Source organism: Saimiri boliviensis, chromosome 14 (assembly GCF_048565385.1).
Source record: "Saimiri boliviensis isolate mSaiBol1 chromosome 14, mSaiBol1.pri, whole genome shotgun sequence".
NCBI classification, from domain to species: Eukaryota; Metazoa; Chordata; class Mammalia; order Primates; family Cebidae; genus Saimiri; species Saimiri boliviensis.
In genome coordinates, this window is record NC_133462.1 from 26320318 (window position 1) to 26345732 (window position 25415).

General features: G+C 45.9%; 1 long non-coding RNA gene across 1 annotated transcript in view; it reads left to right on the forward strand.

Moving 5' to 3' along the window:
- The window catches only part of LOC141581008 (uncharacterized), a 181610-nt gene that overhangs the window by 153483 nt on the left and 2712 nt on the right, over nt 1–25415 (forward strand). The window contains exon 4 of the long non-coding RNA XR_012513407.1: nt 6408–6565. This is a non-coding gene — a long non-coding RNA (uncharacterized LOC141581008). The remainder of the gene's footprint in view (nt 1–6407; nt 6566–25415) is intronic.

A 25415-nucleotide genomic window follows, 5' to 3' on the forward strand; every position in this document is an offset into this window, starting at 1 on the left:
GTGGAAGAGGAAGCCGGTGGGGCTGGCCCAGGAAACTTGCCAAGCCAGCAGGGGCCAGGAAGCCGCTTGGGCACATGAGAGCCTCTCCTCCTCCTCCTCCTCCTCCTTCTCCTCCTATGGACTCTGGTTGCGGAGTCACGTGAATCACACCCTCAGTCTCAGCATGTTCTCACCATCCATTAGGACAAGATCCCTCTCCCATTCTGTAGATTTCTCTTTGCTGTATTCTCATTGCACTTCCACACCCTCGCCTCTCCCCACTTCTCATTTTGTGTTTGGTAGTGTGCTGGAGAAGTGCATGCATCCTTGTAAACTAGACAGAGCTGCTTTCAGCATGCATTATTGATTTACACAAAAGCTGAGCTTGTGCTCTAAAGCCTGGCTAGTCAGAGTGTGGTCCGTGCCCCAGCAGACTCATCTGGAACTTGTTAGAAATGCAGAGTCCTAGGCCCTGCCCCATATCTGTGGAAACAGTCCCTGCATTTTAATAGGGTCCCTTAGAGATTTCTCTGTAATTCAAGCTGGAGAAGCTCCGACCTAGATATTCTGTTTCTTCCTCTGTCTGCTCAGTAATAGACTGTTCAGCTCTATCTGTGCCACTCTGCATGTAGCCTTCTGTTGCATCTTGTGGCTTCGTTTCTGACATGCATCCGCTCTGCTTTCTTCTGCCTCCCCCATGATGGACGCTTCTCTGGTGGCCGCGATTATATTAACGAGTTCTACCGTGCTGCCCAGACAGGATTCTTAGCTCCAAGTTGGAGCAATCAGATTCCTTCTGCAAGGAGTTTGTGTATGGACGTAAGCCGTGACCTCCCAGCCTGAGGAAATATTTCTCTTGCCAGAGGGAATAAAAACGTGAGAGCTGTGATGTGGGCCCAAGCTGGAAGAGTGGGCAGGGAGAAGCCACAGGGGAGGGGCAGGGATTAGTGTGACCATGTTCTCCTTCCCTCCTGAGGCCCATCAGCCAGCAGCTTCTCTGGCGTACTCTCCTGCCCCTAAAAGGCACTCTTCCTTTTATTTTACTTTTTTGAATTGTTTTATTGTGCTAATATATGTGCAACACAAAATTTACCATTTTTACTATTCTGATGCATCCATTTCAGTGGCTTTAAGTGCATTCACATTGTCTGTCATGCGGCCACCACCACCATCCGCTTCCAGAGCTTTTCCATCAGCCAAACCGTGTCTCCCTTCCCCTTTCCTCAGGCCAGCTTGAGTAGGTTTTTAGTCTATGTCCACCACGAACACTAAACAAACATTAGGAAGCAGGAATCCTTGGCCTGCCAGGAACTCATGAGTGATCTGAGGACAAGCCTGTGGGCTGGAAGTGACTTATCTGTGAACAAGGACCACAGCTGCATGAGGAGTTCTCAACCTCAGTACAGGGATGGGCTTCAGGCAGCACAGGACATCTCTGAAACCAGATGAAGCATTTGGTTTAATAAGTGCATATTTTGAGGGGAGGACCAATAGTTTTCATCAGCCTTTCAGAGGGTTTTAAGAGCAAAGAAACGTGACTAATTGATGGGTATGATGATGACAATAAAATTGTGTTTCCTTTACTCCCACAACCACTCAGCACAACACTTTAGAGCAAATGTGTGGGCTTTTCCCACGCTTTTCTTCAGTGGATCCCAACTGCATATCCTACAAGTCAATTCTGACACTATCTGCCTGACGTTAGGGCAGATCCCACAGGATAGGGGCTCAGTGCCACGAGCCTGCCCCACTTTGGACACAAATTGCAGGTAGTAGATTGTTACCTGCACTTCAGATCAACCGGCTTTAACTGGGGTTCCTCAATTTGCTAGCATGGCTCGCAGAACTCAGGGAACAGATTTACTGGTTTATTATACTTAATGAAGGATGTGATGAAGAACGCAGATGAACAACTAGCTGGTGGATCCACATACAGCTGAGTATGTGGGGAGGGGAGGGGACCTCAGTGCCCCCTCAGGACCTTCCACACATGCAGCCACTCAGAAGCTTTCCAAACTCTGTCTGTTTTTGGGTTTTATGGAGAGCTCATTACAAAAGCATAATTTGTGTGTGTGTGTGTGTGTTGAGACAGTGTTTTGCTCTGTGCCCCAGGCTGGAGTGCAGTGGTGCAGTCATGGCTCACTGCAGCCTCGACCTTCTGGGATCAAGCAATTGATCCCCCTGCTCAGCCTTCCCAGTAGCCAGAACCACAGGCACACATCACCACATCTGGCTATTTTCAAAAATTCTTTGTAGAGACATGGGTCTTGCTATGTTGCCCAGGCTAGTCTTGAACCCCTGAGCTCAAGGTTTGCTCCTCTGTCAGCTTCCCAAAATGCTGAAATTACAAGTGTAATTCCACAGGTGCCACCACACCCGGCCCCAAAAGCAGGATTGACTAAACCAACTGGCCATTGGTGATCAACTCAACCTTCACCCTCTACTGCCTTCCCAGAAATCAAGGGGCTAAAAGCTCCAACCCCCTAATCACATGGTTGGTTCCCCTGGCATCCAGCTCCCACCTTGAGGCCACCCAGAAGCCCACCAAGAGTTACTTTATAAGAACCAAAGAGGCTCCAGTTACCCAGGAAATTCCAAGGGACTTAGGACCTCTGTGTTAGATGGTCAGTCACTCAGGATATTACAAGGGTCTTAAGAGCTCTGTGCCAGGAGCAAAGGGCATGGGGTAATATATAAATATACCCCATACATAGGTTATACACAATAGGTTATACTTATATCACAGTGTCACAGATTATCTCTTCCTTTTTAGGTAAAATGAGTCCTGGGGAGTCATAGCCACTTAGAACACAGTTCCCACTTTCAGTGAGTCTAACTTTCAGAGGGAAAGGCTGTTAGTGGTGGGTGTGGTGGCTGGAAAATGAAGGCCACTGGGGAAATAAACTGGGGAAGGCTGCCTGGCAGAGGCCACATTTAGGGTGTGTCAGAAGACCCAATCTTGTTTTTAGTGAATGCCCCGGGGAAGCCTGCATAAAACTGGCAAGTTGTATCCAAGGTAAGTACTGGGTCCATCTCCATCTCCAGCACCCAGGACCACTCTGCAGCTCTGTGACTTCAGCAGGCTAGGGATACCCAGGCTGGGGCTCCCTGGGCCTGGAGTCACACATGCCTGCCTTTGAATTCTGCCTCTCATCTTATGCTAACGAGGTCACTTTACATCCCTGAGTCTCAAGTTTCTTATCTGCAAAATAGAGCCAAGCAGCCTGCTTCTAGACAGGGTTGTGAGTTTCAGGGGTGTTAACGTATCTGGGCACACCTTCAGTGGAAAAGCCAATGGAGACCTGGCCCCTGAAGGTGTGCAGATTCCACCCAGCCATTCACCTTGAGCAAGATGCTAAAGCTTCCGGAGGCTCAGTTTTCTCATCTGTAAAATGGGACTAATAATAGTATCCATGTAACAGTGCTGTTCTGAAAACAACGTGAGGAGCTCCATGTGTAACACTCAGTGTCTTGGACATGGAACCTTCATGAAAGCCTGAGCTATCATGTGAGGCAATGCAGAGGTTGGGAAAATGAAGCATTTCTATTTTCCATAGTCTTTTTATTAGCAGATGTCACAAGCCAGTAGACAAAAAATGTCTGTGGCTAGCTGACATGTTGTGTTTAGCTCAAAATATTGGGGGAAAAGTCCCTTTGTTTTCAACAGTAAAAACATGAGATTTTTCAGCTGGGTGTGGTGGTAATCCTGTAATCCCAGCACTTTGGGAGGCCCAGGTAGGCGGATCACCTGAAGTCAGGAGTTTTAAGACCAGCCTGGCCAACATGGAGAAATCCCGTCTCTACTAAAAATACAAAACTAGCTGGGCGTGGTGGTGCATACCTGTAGTCTGAGCTACTCAGAAGGCTGAGATGGGAGAATCACTTGAACCTGGGAGGCGGAGGTTGCAGTGAGCCAAGATAGCACATTGCACTCCAGTCTGGGCGACAAGAGTAAAACTCTGTCTCAAAAAAAAAAAAAAGATTTTTCACGTTTAGAGAAGTCGTGATTTTCAACTTAACACTATTTTTGAACCAAGTCAGAAGGTATAACAGCGGTGGGCCAAAGCCGAGCAGTCATGACTTAGAGGAGTGTGTGCCCCGCCTCCACTGAGCTGGCGCTTCCACAGCCTCTACTCAGCTCACTTTCCTGTGTGTGTTCCTGGCCTGGCCCCGTGGGCTTTGTGGATTACGACCTCTGTCTTAGAGTGACTATGTCCAGTATGGATCTGGGATATAAAAAGGTTTGAATGAGCCTAGAGCAAGCTGAGACTAAAACGATAGAGAATGTATAATGGAATCTAATATTTTAAACAAGCTTTTCTTATTTTCCTAGCTATAAAAGCATTTGATCAGCAGACCTAGCTGCTTGCCTTGACTCCACCCGGAGCTGCTCTGGCCATAGCTCAGGCTGTCTGTATACCAGCAATTCTGGCTGCTGCCTCCACTGCTGCCACCAACTCTGCAGACCAAGAGCCCCCATGGGCAGTGCTGAGTGACAGGACAAATGGCTGCACCTGGGCATGGCTGGGCCAGGTCCCCTCCCACCCTGGCTTTTCCAATGGAGCCACGTGGTCTGCCAGTGTGGGGAGTCAGAGCCAGACTTTCCCCAAGAGAGGCTGAGACAGTCAGTGCCGTCTTGACCCTCCTGGCTAGCTGTGGCTCACAGCTCCATGTGGCCTCTCTGACAAGGTCGTAAGTGATTGATCAGTCAGCTGTGTTTTCTAGTGAGACTGTGACCGGCTTGGAATTGCACCACCCAGTATTTGGTTTTGCTTTTCCTCTGCCCTCCTCTTTTTCCTCACTCTCGCTTCTTTGGGACTGCACCTCCAAGAAACCTTTAGCTTGTAAGCTTTTGTCGTAGACTCTGCCTTCTAGGGCAGTGGCATAAAGTACGTAAGTCATCTTAGACAGCCTGTAAAATGCCGAAAGGATAAAATAAACCATAAAATAAACTCACTCATAATCCTAACAGTCAGTGATAGTCAAATGATTGTCACTGTGACTCTCTCCTCCTTCTTCCCTCCTTCATCTTCCTCCTGCTTCTCTTCCTCTTTGCCTCTCTCGTTTAAACAGGTGAGATTAGGAGAATTAAGGCTGAGATAAAGTAGCTTGAAAAGACATGGCTTAGAGAGGATTTTATGCTTGTCTTGCTATGGATAATAAGGTTTTATAGTAAAGATGCTGAATAAAGAACAATGTATTAAATAACAAATTCAGAAAGAGAGGTTAGGTGCATAAAAACAGAAAACAAACAAACAAATAGAAAAACAACTACTGGAAGCGTTCTGCACTGTAAGGAGCTCCCAGGAAAGAAGGCTGTGGAATCCCCACTGAATGATTAAAGTATGGGCTTTCGGGGACAAGAACACAGTAAATCAAAGAAAGACAAAAACCTTGAGTACGGAGCTACTCAGGACAGCCCCTTTTCTGCCAGAAGAAAAGCCGCTGCAGAAAAGCTGGCTCAAAAGGCAAGCACTTGATGGAAGAGGCAAAAATCAGAGAAGGAGAAGTAATGTAAATGGAGTTTATGTATTTTTATTTTTATTATTTTTTTGAGACAGAGTTGCTCTCTGTTTCCCAGGCTGGAGTGCAGGGGCGCGATCTCAGCTCACTGCAACCTCCGCTTCCCAGTTTCAAGAGATTCTCCTGCCTCAGCCTCCCGAGTAGCTGAGATTATAGACATGCGCCACCACGCCCGGCTGATCCTTGTATTTTTAGTAGAAATGGGGTTTCACCATGTTGGCCAGACTGGTCTCAAACTCCTGACCTCAGTTGATCCACTTGCCTTGGCCTCACACAATTATGTTTATCAAAAACTCATATATAATTAACCGTACTTTGAATTTTCATAAAAGGTTGTTTAGCAATGGGGAAAAGAAATTGTAAATACATATGTATCCTGTGGAAATACATTTATGACTGTAACAGATGCTGTAGGTCTGTGGGCATCAAGGCTCTGTAAGGCAAATACAATAACAGTAGTGCAGGCACCCGCAGGCTAAGTGCTTCCTCACTGGTATTGTTTGCTAACTATTTCTGGAGGTGACTCAGGATGGATGGCAATAAAAGTTTGGGGGAATGTATTTTTGATTGACCCCAAAATGGTTTTGCTGCAAAATTTAAATGAGGTGAGCATAATGTAGAGTTTATTCTTCTCAGGAGAACTCTATAGATTTTCATATCCCATTTACATCAATAGCAAGATAATTTATCTTGATTACAGGGAGGACTGAGGGAAGTAATTGTCATGTGCTGCTTATTATAGTACTTCCAAATAAATCCCAAACTCCAACGATATAGAGGTTTTAAAACCAGCCACAGGACATGCAAGATATAGCATTGGTTTCAGTAATCAATAGTAAATGATCCATGCATCAGAGATGCTTTCTTAGAGTGAGCATAATGGCTTCTATTCCTTTCCTTTCCAGCTCATTAACAATCAGCTTTTAAAAACATGTCCAACCTGGATGGCACTTTCCCATTAAGGGGCTGCGCCTGCCCATCAGAGCCTGGAGAGCTGGGTGACCGCAGGCTGGATGCACAGCCAGGAACTCCATCCAAACCAATGGACTCCTGTATATTTTAGGTAACACCTCCTAACCTGTGTTTTGTTTTGTCAAAATAGCCACTGAGCAAGCCTGTAAGGTGATTGGTCTGCTTGTTCTGGTTTTTTCACCAGTGGGAAAATAGGGATCTGGGGGTTTGCGGAAGCCGTGCAAGGGTATCTGCTTCTCCCAGCACAGCAGCTTCCTGCAGCCCTGCCTCCTGTCTTGTTTCTCCCTTGGTTGAGAGGAGGAGCCAGAACCAGATACTGGGAGTTCCAACAGTAGTGAATTCCTTCAAGGTGTGGAGCCAAGAACAGGTGACAAGGTCAGGAAATTCCACCCTGGGACATTGACCCAACTAAGAGACTGTGCATGATGGCTAAGTTCAGAGCTCTAAGGAGATGTAAAACTCGTTTGCAATGAAACAAGGTGTTTCCCAACTCTGCAGCCAGACAGATAGGGAGTTTGCGTTCTTGGAAATTGCTTTCTGAAATATTTGGGTGAGGAGGCTGTGAATGGTGTTTGCAGACATCAAACAGCACCCCTGGTGGAAACCAGTGGCCCTGAGTCCTGGTCCAGCCAGCTTTTTTCTTTTTTCAATTGTGTAAATTTAAGATGCACAACAAGATGCTTTGATGGACATATTTATAGTGAAGTGATTATTCACAGATGAGCAATGTCACATATCCAACTCCTGTGTTTTCCTTGAGTGTGTGCACACTAACGGCACCTAAAATTGACTCTTTCAGTAAATTTTCAACATACTCTACAATATTCTATCTGTAGTCCTCTTGCTGTACATTAGATCTCCAGACTTATTCATCCTGCATAACTGCAAGTTTGTACCCTTTGACCTACACCTCCTCACTGTTTCCTCACCCTCCCCACCCCTGGGAGCCACCTTTCTTCTATTCTTGTTTCTTTCTTCTTCTTCTCTCTTCTTTCTCCTTCTTCTTTTTGTTTTTTTTTTTTTTGTTTTTTTGTTTTTTTTGACAGAGTCTCGCTCTGTTCCCCAGACTGGAGTGCAGTGGCGCAATCTCAGCTCACTGCAACCTCCATCTCTTGGGTTCAAGCGATTCTCCTGCCTAATTCTTCAGAGTAGCTGAGACTACAGGCGCCACCACCATGCCCGGCTAATTTTTTCATTCTTAATTGAGATGGGGTTTCACCATATTGGCCAGGCTGGTCTCCAACTCCTGACCATGTGATCCACCTGCCTCAGCCTCCCAAAGTGCTGGGATTACAGGTGTGAGCCACTGCGCCCAATGCTTCTATTCTTTTTTCTTCTTCTCTTCTCCCCCTCCTCCTCCCCTCCTCCTCCCCTTCCCCCTCCCCTTCCTCCTCCCACTCCTCATGCCCCTCTCCCTCCGCCTCCCCTTCTCCTACCCCTCCCTCTCCCCTTCTTCCTCCTCCTCATCCTCCCCCTCCCCCTTCCTCCTCCCCCTCTTCCTCCTCCTCCTCTTTCTCTTCCCCACCTTCCTCCTTCTTCTTCTTCCTCTACTTCTTCTCTTCCTCCTCCTCCTCCTCCTCTTCTTCTTCCTGTTCCTTTTCTCCTTTTTCAGACTCTACATCTCAGGAGACTCCACATCTCAATGAGATCATGTAGTATTCCCTGCACCTGACTTATCTCACTTAGCATAGTGTCCTCACCCAATCTGACCTCAGGCTGCTGAGCTCTGCCTACGGAGCCAGGGGCCTAGACGGACAGCTGGTCAGGGCAGCCTGCTGGGTGCCCCCTTCCCCTCAGCCACACCTGGGCCCCAGGGGCTCTGACTTCTAGGAGATCCCATCTCATTCAACACGTGAGCAGTGGAGGAGGTGGTGCAATGAGCCAGGAGAGTGTTCCAGTCACTGTGACTCATAACTCACACATTCTGTCCTTGTCCAGCACCTCTTGTGCCTGCCCTGCAGCCTCTCAACCCCGCCTCTGACTCCAGCCACAACTCAGGCAAGCACCCTACGGGCCTTTGCCTGCTTCCCATGGACAGCGGCTTACCCCGAAGTGCCCTTTTTCTTAGGGCCTTGGGAAGACAGGGGCAGAGGGGTCCCATTATGAGTAGTTCTGGAAAAGGTCTGTGCGTAGCCCCCAGTGCTCCTTGGTGGCCCCTCAATGCTCTCACTGTTCCTCCACTCTCCCATTTTAGGGTCCCTTTTCTTTAGGCCCCCATTCAAATCTTCCTATATATTTTAATTTAGCAGGGCCCTTGGCTGTTTCCCTCCCCTGGCCTGGCCAGAGACTCACTTCTGTGATCTCATGAAGATGGGCCCATCGTGCTCAGCCCACCCTCCGGCAGCCATGAGCGAGAAGACACTTGGACTTTTCCGTTTTCTCATTTTCTTGCTCCTCTCCTGACTTGGGAGGGAAAGAAAGCACTTTAGACATTTGCTTTGGTGTGTGATGTGAATGATGCCACTTTCTCCCTTCACTCTGTCACTTTAGAAATGTTTCAACAGCCAGTTTCACTTTCCTCGACTAAAATTTACCAAGTGCCTGGTCTTTCCCAGGCCTCGTGCTGCAACAAGTCATAACAAATTAAATTTGCAGCTACCAGATAGTGCTGCGGTGGTGACGAGCCAGTGTGTGAAATGCTTCAGAAGCACAGAGGAGGGTGGGGTTGGGGCACCAGCTTTGCCCTGGGAAGTCACCCCCCAGCCTCAGCCCTCCCCATCCCAGGCAGGCTCCACAGGGATTAGTGTCACCCCATCCCCACTGCCTGCTGTCTTTGTCTTTTCTGGAAGAAGACAATATGAGGTCCTCACCAAGCTCAGCAGTTTGGCAAGGGACCCCGTCATTCCTTCTCTGTCATTCCCTGATGTTGGGGTTCTGTTTCCCAGGACAAGTGCTGCGGGGGGGCAAGTGGAGCAGAGAGAGAGGCCCATTTTCACTGTGGAGAGAGTGCCTTCCATCCTGCGGGTAGTCCCTGCCTTTGGATTCAGTTTGCTGCTCTTCTGCTTGGGAATCAGCTCTACTGCGGGCAAGGCAGGGATTCTGGATGAATAAGAGGGTGCTCACCTCCGACCCCATCGACACTGCCAAGGGCTGCCAGGGGGAGGCAAGCTGAGGCCCTTCCAGCTCTGCCTTTGAGGCTTGTGTCATGCTGAGACCCTCTCCGGGCACAGGGGCAAAGCACAGGGCTGGGAATAGGGTGTGCTAGACACATCTAGAGATGGGGTGTGGTTCTCCACTCTCCAAGCCTGTTTTCCCCACCTTAAAAATAGGGCAGAGAGAGCTTTAACTATCAGGTTTGTGGTCTCCCACCCAGTTCTTAATGTTCCGGGGTTCTGTGGCAGGTTAGAAGTGAAGGACTGTGGAATAAATGCAGAGGAAAAATGCAGAAGTGAACAGAGTTGAGAGGAAGTGGATAAGGGGAAGAGAGAGGGGGAAAAAGGCGGAGAAAAAAATCAAAGAGGACAGACAGTAGGAATGAGAGAGGAGAGAGAGTAAATGAACAAGAGAAACAGGGAGAATATGAGTAAGTAAATAACGAAGACAGAGTACTGTCTTCTGTCTGTCTGGGCTCCACCCTGGTCTCCGCAGTGATGGGATGCAGAGGGTTGGGGAAGGCTGCTCTTGCCCCTCCTGAGATGAAGCTTCCCAGGTCACAACAGCTCGACAGGGTCTGGCTTGGTGGCCTTCCCTGTGCTGCGCGCACCTTTGGCTGGTGGCAGGGGTGGGATACGGTCTGAGAAGATGCCTCTAACCACCCTCGTGGACATGACTGACACCCATCCCAGGTGATGCAAGAATTGCCTCCTCTGTCTTCCCAGAGCCCCTGGCACTGACCCATTCATAGTTCAGCTCATTCTGGCCCCAAATTGCCTTCCCCTCAAGACTGTAAGCTCCTCCAGGGAGCTTTAGCTGGGGGTCCTTAGCTCTATTGTACCATGAATGCCTTTGAGCAAAGCCAATGGACTCCTTTTCTGAACAATTTTTTAAATGCATATAGTAAAATACATGGTATTAACAAAATAAATTATATTGAAATATAATTATTAACCTTAAAATGTAATATAATCACAGATTTGCTTTTCTAGTAATACATTATAGCAGTAGGACTGATAGGCATCATAATTTCAATGTAGTGATCAGTATAAATGATACAGCATGATATCTGCAAAAAACCTGCTGTGATATAGAGACCTCTATGGCTTATATCGATGACAAGGTCCTGGGTACTAATACTACTGTTAGGGAGATGCTCAATTTCAGCTTGAGGTTGGTGAGCACAAAATTGTAATTTTTTATCCGTATTCACAGACTCACTAGATTCTATTTATGGAACCCTTGGTGGGGTCTTGAGACCCCAAGGAAAGCCCCTGTGCCAGCCCCATGCCTTCCCACCCCATCTTCTGCCTCTCTCTCCCTTGTCACTCTCCCCAGTCCCCTGGCTTTCTGGTAGTGCCACTTTTTGTGTTTTGTTTTGTTCTGTTTTTAGAGATAGAGTTTCACTCTTGTTGCCCAGGCTGGAGTGCAATGGCGTGTTCGCGGCTCACTGCAACCTCCGCCTCCTGGGTTCAAGTGATTCTCCTGGGAATTACAGGAGAATTAGCTGGGATTACAGGCATGCACCACTACACCCAGCACATTTTTGTATTTTTAGTAGAGACAGGCTTTCACCGTGTTGATCAGGCTGGTCTTAAACTCCTGACCTCGGTGATCCACCCACCTTGGCCTCCCAAAGTGCTGGGATGGCACTGTCGCTTTGAATGCATTCAGTGCTTTCTAAGTCAGGGTCTTCTCCCCTGGTTGCCCCTGCTGTCTGGAATGTTTTCTCCAGCCCCTTACCTGGCTCCTCACTCCTCACCTCAGCTGACCTCCTCAGAGCAGCCTCCCCAAAGGTCCCAGGCTAGATTTGGTGTTTCTTGTTTTTCTTGCTACAAAACTCACTGTCTTGCTTCTCTAGTACTTATTCAATTTATAATTGATCATTAAACAAATAAACACAAAATACTTATGTCCACCTATGAAGACTATGCTTTATGAATGGATATTGACCACATCTGTTTGGCCCTTTGCCTTAAATCCAGCCAGCAATATCTGTTACCTAGTAGAGACCTGTACATGCCTGAAGCCTGTCAACAATCCTACTGTTCCTCCACTCTCCCATTTTAGGGTCCCTTCTCTTTAGGCCCCCATTCAAATCTTCATATATAATGAATGAATGGATTTAAAAGGTTTAGACACTGTCCAGTTTCTCTTTGCACTTTTAGTGCTTAGCCCCATGTCTGGCATATTGTAGGTGCTCATTTAGTGATAGCTGAGTGAATTAAAGGCTGGCTGGCTGAAGAGAAGGTTCGGGGGCTGGGATCAAGGCTTCACAGGTATGTCAGGGCACAGCCTAGCCCTTATACCTTACTGAGATACTGCCCAGCCCAGGGACTGCCTCCTAGGGTCCAGCTATGTCATTAACAGAACATTAACTTAGTTTTGATTTCATCTCCCTCTTTCTCGTTTCTGATTTGAAAGTGACTGATTTGGAGAATGAGTTCTGAGCACTCTGTGGGTTACTGTAGAAACCATCCTTCCGGCTGTCTCACCATCAGCGCCACCTCTCCGTGGACATGGAGTCTTGAGGAGCCCTGACTGCACTGGGATGTGAGGCTAGTCCTTCTGAACTGTAGATAGGGGCAGGAAGATGTTTCTCCACTCACGATCTCGGTGCAAGGCTCAGCTCTCTCCTGGTGACTCTCCCATCATCTGTTTCTGAGTTCTTCTGACATATAGGTACTTATGCCTTTGATACTTCTTTGCTTCTATTCAGTGATGAGCCATTTAACCACGCGGGTATCTCTGGACAATGAGACAGGAAGGCTGGGTGGGACGGGGCAGGGGAGTGCTGGGAACCTAGAAGAGAGAGGAAGAAAAGTGGGGAGGAGGCCTGTTCATCCCTGAACCATCATTCTCCTGGCCAGAGCAGGAGTTTGTTCTGCTTTTTTTTTTTTCTTAGCAACATTCACCTGACTGAGTCCTGACCTTTCCCTGCCAAGAAGAAAGTCACACTAGCAAAATTAAGGCAGAAATCTAATATTCATGAGGTGCTGATTACCCACAAATAGGATAGTGTCTTAAAGGAGATGGTGTCAGAATTGCAAAGGCTTTTTTGATAAATATGTATGTTTATGGGCCCAAAGAGAAGTGGAATACACTCTAGGTGCTGAATAATTCCACATGACGATGGAGACAGAGCCTGCCACAGCCCGTTTATCATCCGGTGCGGGCTCGGATGAGGTGTGATGATCTAGTGTAATTATACGTGGCATGCAACATTCATGAAACTCAGCAGACATCTTAGTCCAGGCAGGACAGGAAGAAGCCCAGCGCGCTTCCAAATTACCATTTAGCCTCTTGTACTCCTGAGCCACTTTACATAGGTGCTAAGTAAGGTGGTCAGTGAACCTTCTTAGGACTGGTTAGGTACCAGTTGGAATTAAAAGTTTCTCTCCCAAACAGCGGATGAACCAGGTATTGTTAATAAAACATTCCAAGCTAGAAATCAGTTACCACTCACACTTAGCTTGCATTCTGTGTTTCTTCCTTTTCAAGGTTCTTTGGAGGAAATACATTTGGACAAATGCCTCATATCAAATATTTTCCCCTTATGAAACCAAAGGCATTTGCTCCAAAGTCATTTCCATTAATTAGACATGCATCTTGTATGACTGAAGGAGAATCCAGTTCACAAACTCTGAGTTAGTGTTCTCTTCTGCCATCTGTGTCTAGTGTTTCTCTGAGGAGCTGAATCATCTGCTCTCTGATGCTTTCCTCTTGGTGCTTTTTGGCCAGGAGCAAGGAGACAGGCAGCTTGTGTTCTGGGACCAGCAAGCAGCTCGGACAGGCGGAGCTGTATAGGTTCTTTCTCTTTTGCTTCAAAGGAACACGTTGAGTTTGCAAGGAATAAAGGAGAGGAAGACTCCATGTTCCCAGCAGGGACATGGAGTAGTCTCTCAGCATCCCAATGCGCTTCCTTCTCACACCCTCCTCAGTGGGCTCCCAGCTGCACCAGTATTTGTCTCTTTCAATTAATCCCACACTGAGTTACTACATGGGCTTCTTTCTTTTCTTTCTTTCTTTCCTTCTTCCTTTCCTTCCTTCCTTCCTTCCTTCCTTTCTTCCTTCCTTCCTTTCTTTCCTTCATTTCCTTCTTTCTTTCCTTCCTTCTTTCTTTCTTTCATTCATTCATTCCACATCTCCCTTTCCCTCTCCCTCTCTTTCTTTCTTTAATGCACGCACTTCTCATAGCCTGCTCACTGGTCTTCTAGCCACCAGTATTTGTCTTTCAGTTAATCCCACACAGAGCTTCTAAATGGATTTCTTTTACTTCTTTTCTTTTTTCGTTCTGTTCTCTGTCTATGTCTCTCCCTCTCTCTTTCTTTTATCCTTTTTTTTTTGGGGGGGGGACACAGTTTTGCTCTGTCACCCAGGCTGGAGTGCAGTGGCGCAGTCTTGGCTCACTGAAGTCTCAACCTCCTGGGCTCAAACGATCCTCCAACTTCAGCCTCCCAAGTGGCTGAGACTATGTACCAGCAATCTGGCTAATTAAAGAAATTTTATTGTAAAGATTTGGGTCTTAATGTGCTGCCCAGCTGGTCTTGAACTTCTAGCCTCAAACAATCGTCCTGCCTCAGCCTCCTCAAGTGTTGTAATTACAGGCAAGAGCCACCATGCCCAGATAGATGTTTTCTGTTAACTATAGTTTTTGTCATGTTCTGTTTGCTTAAAATAAACTTCTGGCATAAATTCTGGACTCTGCAAGGTCTTTGTCCTTTGCTCTGTTTTTCCATGCAGAGCAGGCCTGGGACCTTTGCCTTCAGTGGCTTTCCTGGGTTCCTCCACTACACAGAAGCGCGGGGCTATTGCCTCTGCTCATCCCCAGATCCCAACCCTCCATGGACCTGCCCTGGATCCTTGGTGGTGGAGGGGAGGCACAACTTTACCTGTTCCTTCATAGGGGTTTTTGGCTGCACCTGCGAGTTACATTGACATAAGACAGATGAACAAGAGAAGAACATACACATTTATTTAACACAAGTTTTACATGACACAGGAATCTTCGTAAGGAAATGAAGACCCAAAAAGGCAGCTAGAGTGAACACTTACATGGTGTATTGGACAAAGGGTCGTGCATTATGAAAATGTGACAAGGCAAAGGGGCCTGGGCTAGCATGGTTAGTTGGGTGGAGAAGTGGCCAGGAAGATAAGGGTGAGTGTGCAGATTTTGCTTGACCTCGGTTCCCCATCCTTGATGGGAGTGTGACTTTGCTTCTGGTACAGGGAGTGCCTTCTTCACATGGGAATTATTTTTTGCTTTTAAGAAACAGATCAGAGTGGTCTTGCATCTGCTATTTTCTTAACTGCTTTTAACTTGAAATGGTCAGTATTCTACAGCAGCAGATCTGGGGGCAACATGTTCTGAATTCCCTCATTTCTTAGTGTCAGCATCTTCCGGGAACACACCCGCAGTTGACCAGCTGGGTTTATCACTTGGTTTGCTGAGGGAGGATTTGCTCCACAAAAATGAGCGGGATATCTCAGGAAGACAATGTTGATGAAATTAGAGTCTGGGTTTTGGTTGGGTAATTTTGAGTAGGGTGAAGACCAGTGTTATGATTCGGTATCTCAATAAGTGTTATTGACAGGGAGGGCAGACTAAAGTGAGGACAAGGCTGTAATTGGTAAAGAAGTAGCAGTCACTCATTTTTACCAAGAGTGTTAGTTTTTTGGAGGGTTGCACAGTGATTTTGTTTTTTTCCAGTGACCTCGCCTGATGTTGGTGTTCTGTGAGATCAGGTAGGTCCAGCACAAGAACATGGTCTCGCTGTGAGTGTCAGAAGAGTTTCCAGATGTCAGGGGCCCTTTCCCTTAGGACTCTCCACTCCATATTCTGTTCAACAGTCCTTTATGCCGTAGCTTTTGTCTTCACACAATTCTAGAAGCTCCCTGAGGCCAGGGCTCAGCCTGTTCCACGTCTACACCTTGTAGTGCCAACTCTGAGGCTCTTCCTAATTATTTATTTATTGAGACAGGTTTGCTCTTGTCACCCAGGCTGGAGTGCAGTGGCATCATCATAGCCAGGTATGGCGGTGCACACCTGTAAACCCAACTTCTCAGGAGACTGAGGCATGAGAATGAACCTGGAACCTGGAAGGTTGAACCTGGAAGGCAGAGATTGCAGTGAGCCAAGATTGTACCACTATACTCTGGCCTGGGCAACAGAGTGAGACCCTGTTAGAAAGAAGAAAAGAAAGAAGGAGAGAAGGAGGAGGAGAGAGAGAGAGTGAGAGAGAGAGAGAGAGAGAGAGAGAGAGAGAGAGAGGAGAAGAGAAGAAAAGAAAAAGAGAAAGAAAGAAAGAAAAAGAAAAGAGAAAAGAAAAGAAAAGAAATGATACCATTAGGTTTTCACATTCACTCAGGAAGGAGGAGCCACTGGCCCAGAAGCAGTGACACTGGGATTTGAGGCTCCTGATTCATAGTCTCATGTCAGTTTTCTAACCCTCTCATTCAGAATGGGGCTAGTTTATCTAGCAATCAGCTCAGGTGGCTTCTTATATCCTAGGTGAGTGTTTTCCAAACTGTGAAGCCATGAAATTGATTTAGATGGTCATGACCCAGTATTATAAGAAAACCAAATAGAAGCTATTCAGTGCATCCCACATAGTAAAGGCAAGTATTGTTTGACTTTTGGCTTCATCTGTATGTGTGTACGTGTGTGTGGTATCTGTAGAGAGGTGCAGTAGAAAATCTATTCCTTACTCTGGTCCAAAAGAGTCTGAAAGCCTTTGTTCTTTTGGTTTTCTTTGTAGAGAAAGGGTCTTGCTCTGTTGCCCAGGCTGGAATGCAATGGTTCAATCATAGATCACTGCAGCTTTAGCTTTCTGGGCTCAAGTGATCCTCACACCTCAGCCCTCATTGTGGGTTTTAAGTGAAGTAATATACAAAAGCCAAGCTGAGTTCCTGACATTTGATGCCGTGGTAATGTTATTTTTTGCTCTCTCTTAACGTCCTTCTCTTGCTTTCTAGTTTGGGGCTAGAGACTCCTTGTAGTCTGCAGTCACTATTCCTGGTTTTATTCACTTAGGCCTCTTACTGCTCCTTAAGGAGACTTAATATTGAGAAGGGAAGAAGAAAAGCAGGGGGTGAATAACTTTTTTTTTTCAGACCCCCCACATTCCCCTCCAAACAGCTTGTCCTCTTGGCTTCTGCCTGGGTCTGCTCCTGCGTATTTTCCAGCTCCTTCTTCGTTCCTTAGTGCCAGCATGCAGCAGAGAGCTGGCACCATGGTAGACCAGAAACTTCTCAAGGCACTTTGCAAGCATTATATGGCCATTTGTGATCATGTAAAATTTATGTCTGAGAAACATGGGACTTTCTTGAGGACAGTATTTAACAGTGACGATCTTTATGTCCGTATTTAATTTCTGAGAGAGTAAAGAAAATCATTAACTGTTTGATGAGCATTAAGGGGGCTTCAGGCCCATATGGGATTAGAGGCAATGTAACACATGGTTTTTTTGTTTGTTTGTTTGTTTGTTTGTTTGTTTGTTTGTTTGTTTTTGAGATGGAGTTTCGCTCTTGTTACCCAGGCTGGAGTACAATGGCGCGATCTTGGCTCACCGCAACCTCCACCTCCTGGGTTCAGGCAATTCTCCTGCCTCAGCCTACTGAGTAGCTGGAATTACAGGCACGCACCACCATGCCCAGCTAATGTTTTGTATTTTTAGTAGAGACAGGGTTTCACCATGTTGACCAGGATGGTCTCGATCTCTTGACCTCATGATCCACCCGCCTCGGCCTCCCAAAGTGCTGGGATTACAGGCGTAAGCCACTGCACCCAGCCCAGCGTGTGGTTTTTATGAGAATAAGTGAATACCTGAATGGACCCAAAGCTGGGAAGAGGCATGAGGTGGGACAAACAGGCTGCATGTGGCCATCTCTGGGCCTCCTGTTATTCTTCCTCTGGTGGTTCCCAGGACTCATGGTTGAGTCCCAGGGGAAAGCCTCCTGCAGAGAGGCCAGAGTCAGGCATGGAGCCAAGGTAGGCAGCTTGGTTTGCCCACTTCAGGGAAGGTCTGCAGATGTGGCCTTGGCCGAGGGCATCTGGAAATGCAACGGTGTTCCATCTGTCGTCTCTATGAAGCATCCCCAAGGCCCTTTTCAACATCTGGGTTCCCATATCCCTGGTAGAAATTTGCCCTGTAGACTGGCAGGTCTCTAAGGCCTAAACTCTGGTCTTGTGTGTTGCTTTTATCCTGTATCTGGTGAGCAGTGATGGCTGAGTAAATGTTTGTTAAAAGACTGACCCAGTGAACAGACACATGAATGGAAAAATGTAGGTGTACAAGCTCCAGGTCGTACAGGGGCCTGAGTCGCTGTGGATTCTGGGGTCCCCAGGGAGGACCGGCTGGGTGATACTGCCCCCCAGAAGCCTGAGCCTTAGGCTTCAGCTCAGCCCCTCTCAGAACAAACAGCACAGAGCTCCTGGATGACCAGTTGGGCAGAAGGCTGAGGGACTTCCCTCTGGTGTCTCCTTTCAGCCAGAGGGAATGTTACTTCTGTAATGACCTAAGGACTTAGAAAGCTCTGTGTGAAAATGCTTGGTCTGCATAGGACAGAAATTCTGGGCTTGACTGGGAGCAGTGGTAACTTCTTCCAGTTCACCCTGGTTTGCTGGTATTTGAATATTTGACCCTGCAAACCTCATGCTGAAATTGAATCCTCATTGTTAGAGGTGGGACCTAATGAAAGGTGTTTAAGCCGTAAGGTGGATCCCTCATGAGTGGTTTGGCAATGTCCTCCCAGGATAAGTGACTTCTCACAGTATCAATTTCCCCTAGAACTGGTCGTTAAAAAGTCTGCCTCAATGATCTGCCATCCATATCCCAAACCTCAGCATCATGCAAAATCCGTTTTAAAACAACCTGTACTTGTACCCCGAAGTCTAAAATAAAAGTTGAAATTATTTTTGATTAATAAATGTAGAGGATTAAAAAGAAAAAGCCTGGTGCCTTCCTTCTCTCTTGCTTCCTCTCTCACCACGTGATTCCTGTATATCCCAGCTCCTCTTCCCCTTAGGCCGTGAGTGGTTGTAGCCTGAGGCCTCCCCAGAAGCAGATCCTGGTGCAATGCTTTTTGTGCGGCCTGCAGAGCTGTAAGCCAAATCAACCTCTTTTCTTTATAAATTACCCAGTCTCAGATATTCCTTTATAAAGCAGCGTGCACGGACTAAAATACTGGTGGAGCTTTGCCTCATCTCTGAGTGTGGGATTGGCCATGTCTTGTGAGTTTCCTTCTTGTTCCTCCTGTGAGCTGTGATCTGACTCATTGTGCTCCGTAATCTGGTCTTGCTCATGAACCTATCTTCCCCTCAATAGCAGAGACTGTTGCTACATTTTCACTCCAGAGCCAATATGCCTGTCACATGATTGGCTTCCACTTTGTGCTTGCCAAATGAATTTGCTTCAAGGCAAATGATGTTTCAATCATATTGACTTTCTGGAAGAGCTGTCACTGGTAGAGGGTCGTGACTGCCAGTTGTCCAGGTTCTTGGCATTTTGAACAAAGACTTAAACCAAATGCCCAGCAAAGCAAAGAAAGAATGAAGCAACGAAAGAGCAAAAACAGTAAAGACAAAAGTACAGCCGTCGTGTGGGACTGGACCTGAGCAGTGGCTCAAGGGCCTGGATACAGAATATTCTCGGGGCCAAATACCTGCTAGGAGTGTCCTATTGGCCACTTCATGCTCACCTCATGTAAGTGAAGTGGTGGCCCCCAATCACTCTGATTGGTTGTGGACAGCAGCCAACCAGAGGCTGAAGTGAAGTTATAAAGGTCACACTTTTTTTTTTCCTGTGCAAACTACTGATTGGTTGCACAAAGCAACCAATCAGAAGCTAGGGTGAAGTTACAACGTTATACTTCTGTGCAAATGAAGATAAGCAGTCAACCTGATTGGTTGTGGACAGCAACCATTCACTGGCTGGAGTGAAGTTACAAAGTTGCAAATGAAGACTTGATCTGTAATCAGTCTGATTTGCTGCAGAACAGCCAATTTCCCGTCTGCACTGTAGAAAACATCAAAAGGAGTAGCCTCTGGTCCTTTGGTTGCTTAGGGTGGAAAGGTTTTCCTTTCAATCTAGTTCTAAGAAGTCAGGCTTGAAACAGCCTTGGGTTCTCTGCCTCCAGATCCTATTCTCTGCCTTAGAGCCAGGGCTGGAAATCTTGCAGTCTTTTCCTGTGTTTATCGTCCAAGGATGAGAGGAGCGAACACACAATGGGATCTATGGACAGCAAATCAAATGCCATTATGTCTGTGCTGATGGCAGGCTGTTTCTCATTTGCCCAAATTATCAACCCCATCGTGCTATGCCCATGTTAGATTGTTTGGGAAAACAGATGACATATATTAGAATGCTAAATAAGCTGAAACTGTGCCAGGATGGAGACAGAAGGTGTTTGTTTATTTTTAAGTGGAGCGTAGCACTCCGGAATGACTTACTGTGGTGGGAAGGAGGACACTGAGGGGAAGGCAGGATGGCTGCCGCAAGAGGCTGAGAGTTAAAGCAAATGACTGTTCCCAAGCAGAAATGAGTGGCATCTGACCCCTTAGTTAGCTGGAGGGAGACTCAATACATTTAGTTAGGCAAGGCTCAGCTTCCAGGTGGTCTTAGCTTTTCTCTTGAGCCTCTGATTCCCGCCTGAGTGCACATGTTCAATAAACTTTTATTGTAGCACCAGCAATACGGCAACGAAGAGCTGACGCATCACTCTGTCCTGTCGCCCTTCTTTGACTTCCCAGGGCTTTCCAGGATTTGGTGTTTATCCTAACACAGTCGATAGGCCCTCACTGTGCCCATCCTCCAACCTGACCTGGTGCCACCTCACCCCGTACTCACCAGGCTGCTGCCAAGGGGCTTTCCTGTTTCTCTTTCTTTGCTGATATTTGTTCCTTCTCAGAAAGTAACTTTGTGGCTCTCAGCCCCTGCTGCGTGTTAGAATCACCTGAGGAACTTAAAAAAAACTGAATGCCCACGATGCCCAACAGTCAGTAAAGCCAGATCCTGTGGGGATGTGTAACTGCACCAGACCTGTCTGGCTCAACTTTTCACGTAACAAGGTTGTGAGTTGTTGTTCAGTTACCATGGACCTGCAGGTCAAAGGTCACATTGCTGGAGCATGCCCAGATGAGTCAAGTGCGTAACCATGGGCAGCCCCAGGTGCCCAAACTGAGGAGTGAAACCACATTTGAAAGTGGATGCCGTGTGGCGGGATCCAGGATTCAACCACATCAAACCCTGGCATCGTCCAGCGGGATCGGTCAGATTATGCCTCCCAGCATCACCTCAGTGCAAGATCCAATCAGATCACACCTTATTACCCTGTGCTTATAAAACCCCGCTCAGCCCCCAGCTCAGGGAGACAGCTTTGAGGGTTTCCTCCTGTCTGGTTGCCAATTGATTGGCTTTTTTTTTTTCCTGCAAAAATCCAGTGTGTCAGTTTTTTGGCTTTCCATTGCACACAGGCAAAGTGACTCTGTTTGGTTAGGTAGCAATGGGTCAATTGCAGATGAGGCTGAGACGTCATCTGGATGTTATAGTACAGGTTGTTCAAAACTCCTTAAGTGACCTCTTGGATCTGCCAGAAAACGTGGACCACAGAGGGGGCAAGATTCCTCAGGAGGCACTCACCCCTCCACACTGTGGGCTCACTCCACTGGGTGCCCTCCCAGGCTGACTGCCCCATCTCTGCCATAAATCCAGGAAGATCGAAATACAATGTTCTCTCTGTTTAGCACTCAGAGAAGAGAAACAGTGCCTGGATCAGACATCGCAAGAGAAAGGTCTGAGGTCTTGTTTGGTGCATTGAGAAGGCATGAGAAGCAGATAGATGTAGGTACTGAAGAATTGGCGTTTTTCAGGAAAGCGTGGCAGAGCAGGTGGCAACGTTGGGATTACTGATCTGTTTGGAAATGCCATGGTGGACAGAACATGCACTCTTAATTTTACTTCCTCAAAAGTTTATTCCCTTTTTATGGAAATCCCACTTCTCATTAAAATTACCAGTTTAAAATTACAATCTTCTGTCAAGCACATCCAAGAAATGACCTTTCTTCATTTGAAATACAATAAAAATTAAGATTTCCTAGGCTGTGGGCTGAAATCCCACGACAGGCTTTTTTTTTTTTTTTTAAAGTACTAAATATTGCTTTCAGAGTTCTCCAATTGCCTAAATTAAAAATGGCATTTTTTTTTTGGCCTCCTGTAATGGACAAATGAATTTAAATCTCTCTCCAAAGAATTGAAGCTTCAGCTATCTCATTCTCATTACTTTTTGCATGCATTACAGAATTCAAAATAATCTGCAAGGTCATTTCTTCCACCCAGCCCAATGCCCCTCAACTCTACTCCTTCCTCCCAGCCTCTAGTTTCAAGGGTTTGGTTGGGAAAAGGAAATAAACAAAGTCCACAGGCTGTTCCATACTCAGATTAGCCACAAACTCTCACAGACCAACTATTGTTTATTACATTCGACTTCTGGTTTTATTACAGAAAAAAAATAACTCTCCTTAGGGAAATTCCAAACAGACCAACAGAAATGTGAGCACTTTACATTTATTGTCAAATGGGCTACTCGGCCTCACCATACTTTTTAAAAATATCATGACCAGCCAGACCATAGCTAACACACAAACATATTGCCTCTAAAAAAGCAAAAGTACAAAACACACAATGGCAACAATAACAACAAAACGCTGTCTTCAGTCTTTTCAGAGAGAGGCGTTATAAAGAGGCTAACGACACTAAGATGTCTGAGATGTTCATGTTAGAGGAAACAGAATATAGCTATTGACTTCGAAATGTATAGCCATTTGCTTAATTCAGAGATGGAATCTTCACTAAAATGGGCAGTTACGCTGATGAAAGAAATTGACTTGTACCACTTAATGAGCAATTTCATCTTTTTAATATAGAAATAAGTGTTGCTATGAGCAGCCTTTTTATTCATTTCAGAACACCATAACCAAAAAATCTTTCAAATGATCATTACGCAATGAATGCCCTGAGGCTTTAAAAAATATTTATTTTGAAATTATCATAAGCTCAAAATGAGTCACCAGTGCAAAAGAGAAAAGTGATTAAATGCTAGGCTGAAAGCTCTGTAAATTTTTTCCTGCTAAAAATAATTGGACAGGGTTTTTTTTCTTTTTTCTAAATAATAGTGCCTAAAGAGATTTAATGATCTTGTTGCTAATGGATATGGGGCATAAATATATTTCTTATCTTAAATTTTATCTTAGAGTTACAAGATTACAGAAAATGACATAATGTGATTAGGAGAAGTACCGTTTCAATAAGTTTTACCAAAGTATCACCTAACATTCTCTAAAAATCAGCACTAGTGGCCGGGCGCGGTGGCTCAAGCCTATAATCCCAGCACTTTGGGAGGCCGAGGCGGGTGGATCACGAGGTCGAGAGATTGAGACCATCCCAGTCAACATAGTGAAACCCCATCTCTACTAAAAATAGAAAAAATTAGCTGGGCATGGTGGCACGTGCCTGTAATCCCAGCTACTCGGGAGGCTGAGGCAGGAGAATTGCCTGAACCCAGGAGGCAGAGGTTGCGGTGAGCCGAGATCGCGCCATTGCACTCCAGCCTGGGTAACAAGAGCGAAACTCTGTCTCAAAAAAAAAAAAAAAAAATCAGCACTAGTTTCTGAATCTAAGTTTTGGGTTGGTGAGAAAAAATATTTGGAATAGGCCCCATTCATCAGGCTGCTCATCTACATATGAGGGAGATTAATGGGTAAAAATGTGGTTAGGTTAAATAAATAAGATCTAGATTTGATAGTGCAACAGGGTGACTACAGTCAACAATACTGTACATTGTAAGAGAACTGAAAGAGCATAACTGGAGTGTATGTAACACAAATAAATGATGATAGAGGTATTTCCCACGTACTTTCTATATATTTCTCAGTCTCCTTGAACTTGGGGTATTCTATGACTACTTATAACAAATAGGCTATAAACAGAAGTGCTGAAGTATTTAGGAAGCGATCTACAACTCCCAATTTTGTTCTTTCTTGCTGTGGTGACCTGGAAGCCAACTTTTGATATGGTGGCACCACACGTGTGGAGGTGCCTGGATCCTTGAGTCACTGCATGGAGGATGACTGCCCTGCAGAATTGTCTGGTCAGAATCATAATTTGCATTAGCAGGAAATCAACTTTTAGATTTTTTTAGCCACTGGAATTTCAGTGTTAATTTATTAGTGTGGAATAGCCTAGGCTATTCTGAGTAATAGTCTCATCATAGGGGTTTTGAGAGGAGCTGATGGTGCCCAAAGTCCTCCTTGTACAGTGCTTTGTAGTTTTCTCTTGTTTAAAAAAAAAAGAAAAAAGATTGCTTTTTCCAAAGAATAACCAAACCTGCACAAAATCAGGCAAAATGTCTAGTTAATGATTCCTGAGGAGAGTCCAAACGGCTAATTCCAGGAGAACCAGTCCAGCATGTGTTTCTTTTAATGGCAGGCTTTCATGTTTCCACCAGCTTTGACTAAGGTAGTTATTCTCTTTGAGAGTGGCAGCCTGCAGCCTTGTGGTGGGATCACCTTGAGCACCGGAGGTCACCCTTTAGGGAACATTAGTAGATTTGCAGCAAAATGTCCTGGTCTATTGGTCATTGCCAGTACACTGGTGACTGTACAGTTTGAAATACTATTTTTTATCAAGTTTTATCAAAATGCATAATTTTGTTTTACCTTTTTTTTTTTTTTTTAAGCTATGTTGTTAGCACACAGAACACTTCATTGTTGTTTTGGGGGAAGGGGCATATGTCACTAATAGAATGTCTCCAAAGCTGGATTGATGTGGGGAAACGCCTTTCCCTTCTAGTTTTGAGAGACTTCCTCTTGGCTCCCAGGAGGAGGGATTCCCTGACTTTGACACACATGGCCACCTTGGCACACAAAAGCCTTGTGGTATGGAAACACAAATTCGCTTTCATGTCCTCTTCTCCCTCTCCGTCTTTCAGCATAGACTTAACTCCCTTAAGCCCAGGCATCTGTTGGGACCTGACTCCCAGTCATTGGTTACCAGTGTCAGGCAATCTGGACTTGCTGGTGATGCCACTGAGATGGCACCTGTCAGAAGAGCAGTGGTTCCATTTCTAGATTGTGGATCTTCAGATAGATTCTGCCATTTTCACTTCACTTCCTGAAAGTCAGGGTCGGCTCGTGAAAAGTTGTTAAACAACATGCTAAATGTGAAATGTCAACCCTCACTCTAAGCTTTCCCTGTTCAGAGCATCAGATGAAGACTTCATTGGGTTTTATAGTGGCTTTCTGATTTTTGGTAGTCCATCAAAGAAGGGAGTTTGAAAGTTGTTGCCTACTGTTAATGATTGTCTGCCCATGTCCTGCCTGAAATACCATGATTGTTTATGGAAAGTATCTTTAATAAAGCTGGATACAGTTTGGCTTGGAAAAAAACAAAACAAAACAAAAAACAATATACTGAGACCTGTGCCTTGAATATGTGTGTTGGCAGCTGCTTTAATCATTGCTGTGTTGGAAAGAAAGAGTATAGAAAGGGCTGTCCTGTGTATTGTGGGGTGTTAGCAGCCTCCCTGGCCTCTACTTATGAGATGCCAGCAGCACACCTCCCTCAGCTGTGACAACCCAGAAAGTCTCAGGCATGGCTGACTGTCCCTGGGGGTGTAGACCTGGGTAATACCATATGAATGTACTGGATGGCCTGGATTTTAGGTTTTTCATATGCACACACATAACACATCTGCCGCTGGAAGTTACTGGGGACAGGTATTGCTGTGTCAAAGATTGCAAGCAGTCAGTTTTACAGAGGATTTTGTAGTGGACGCTAAGAGTATTTGAGTTC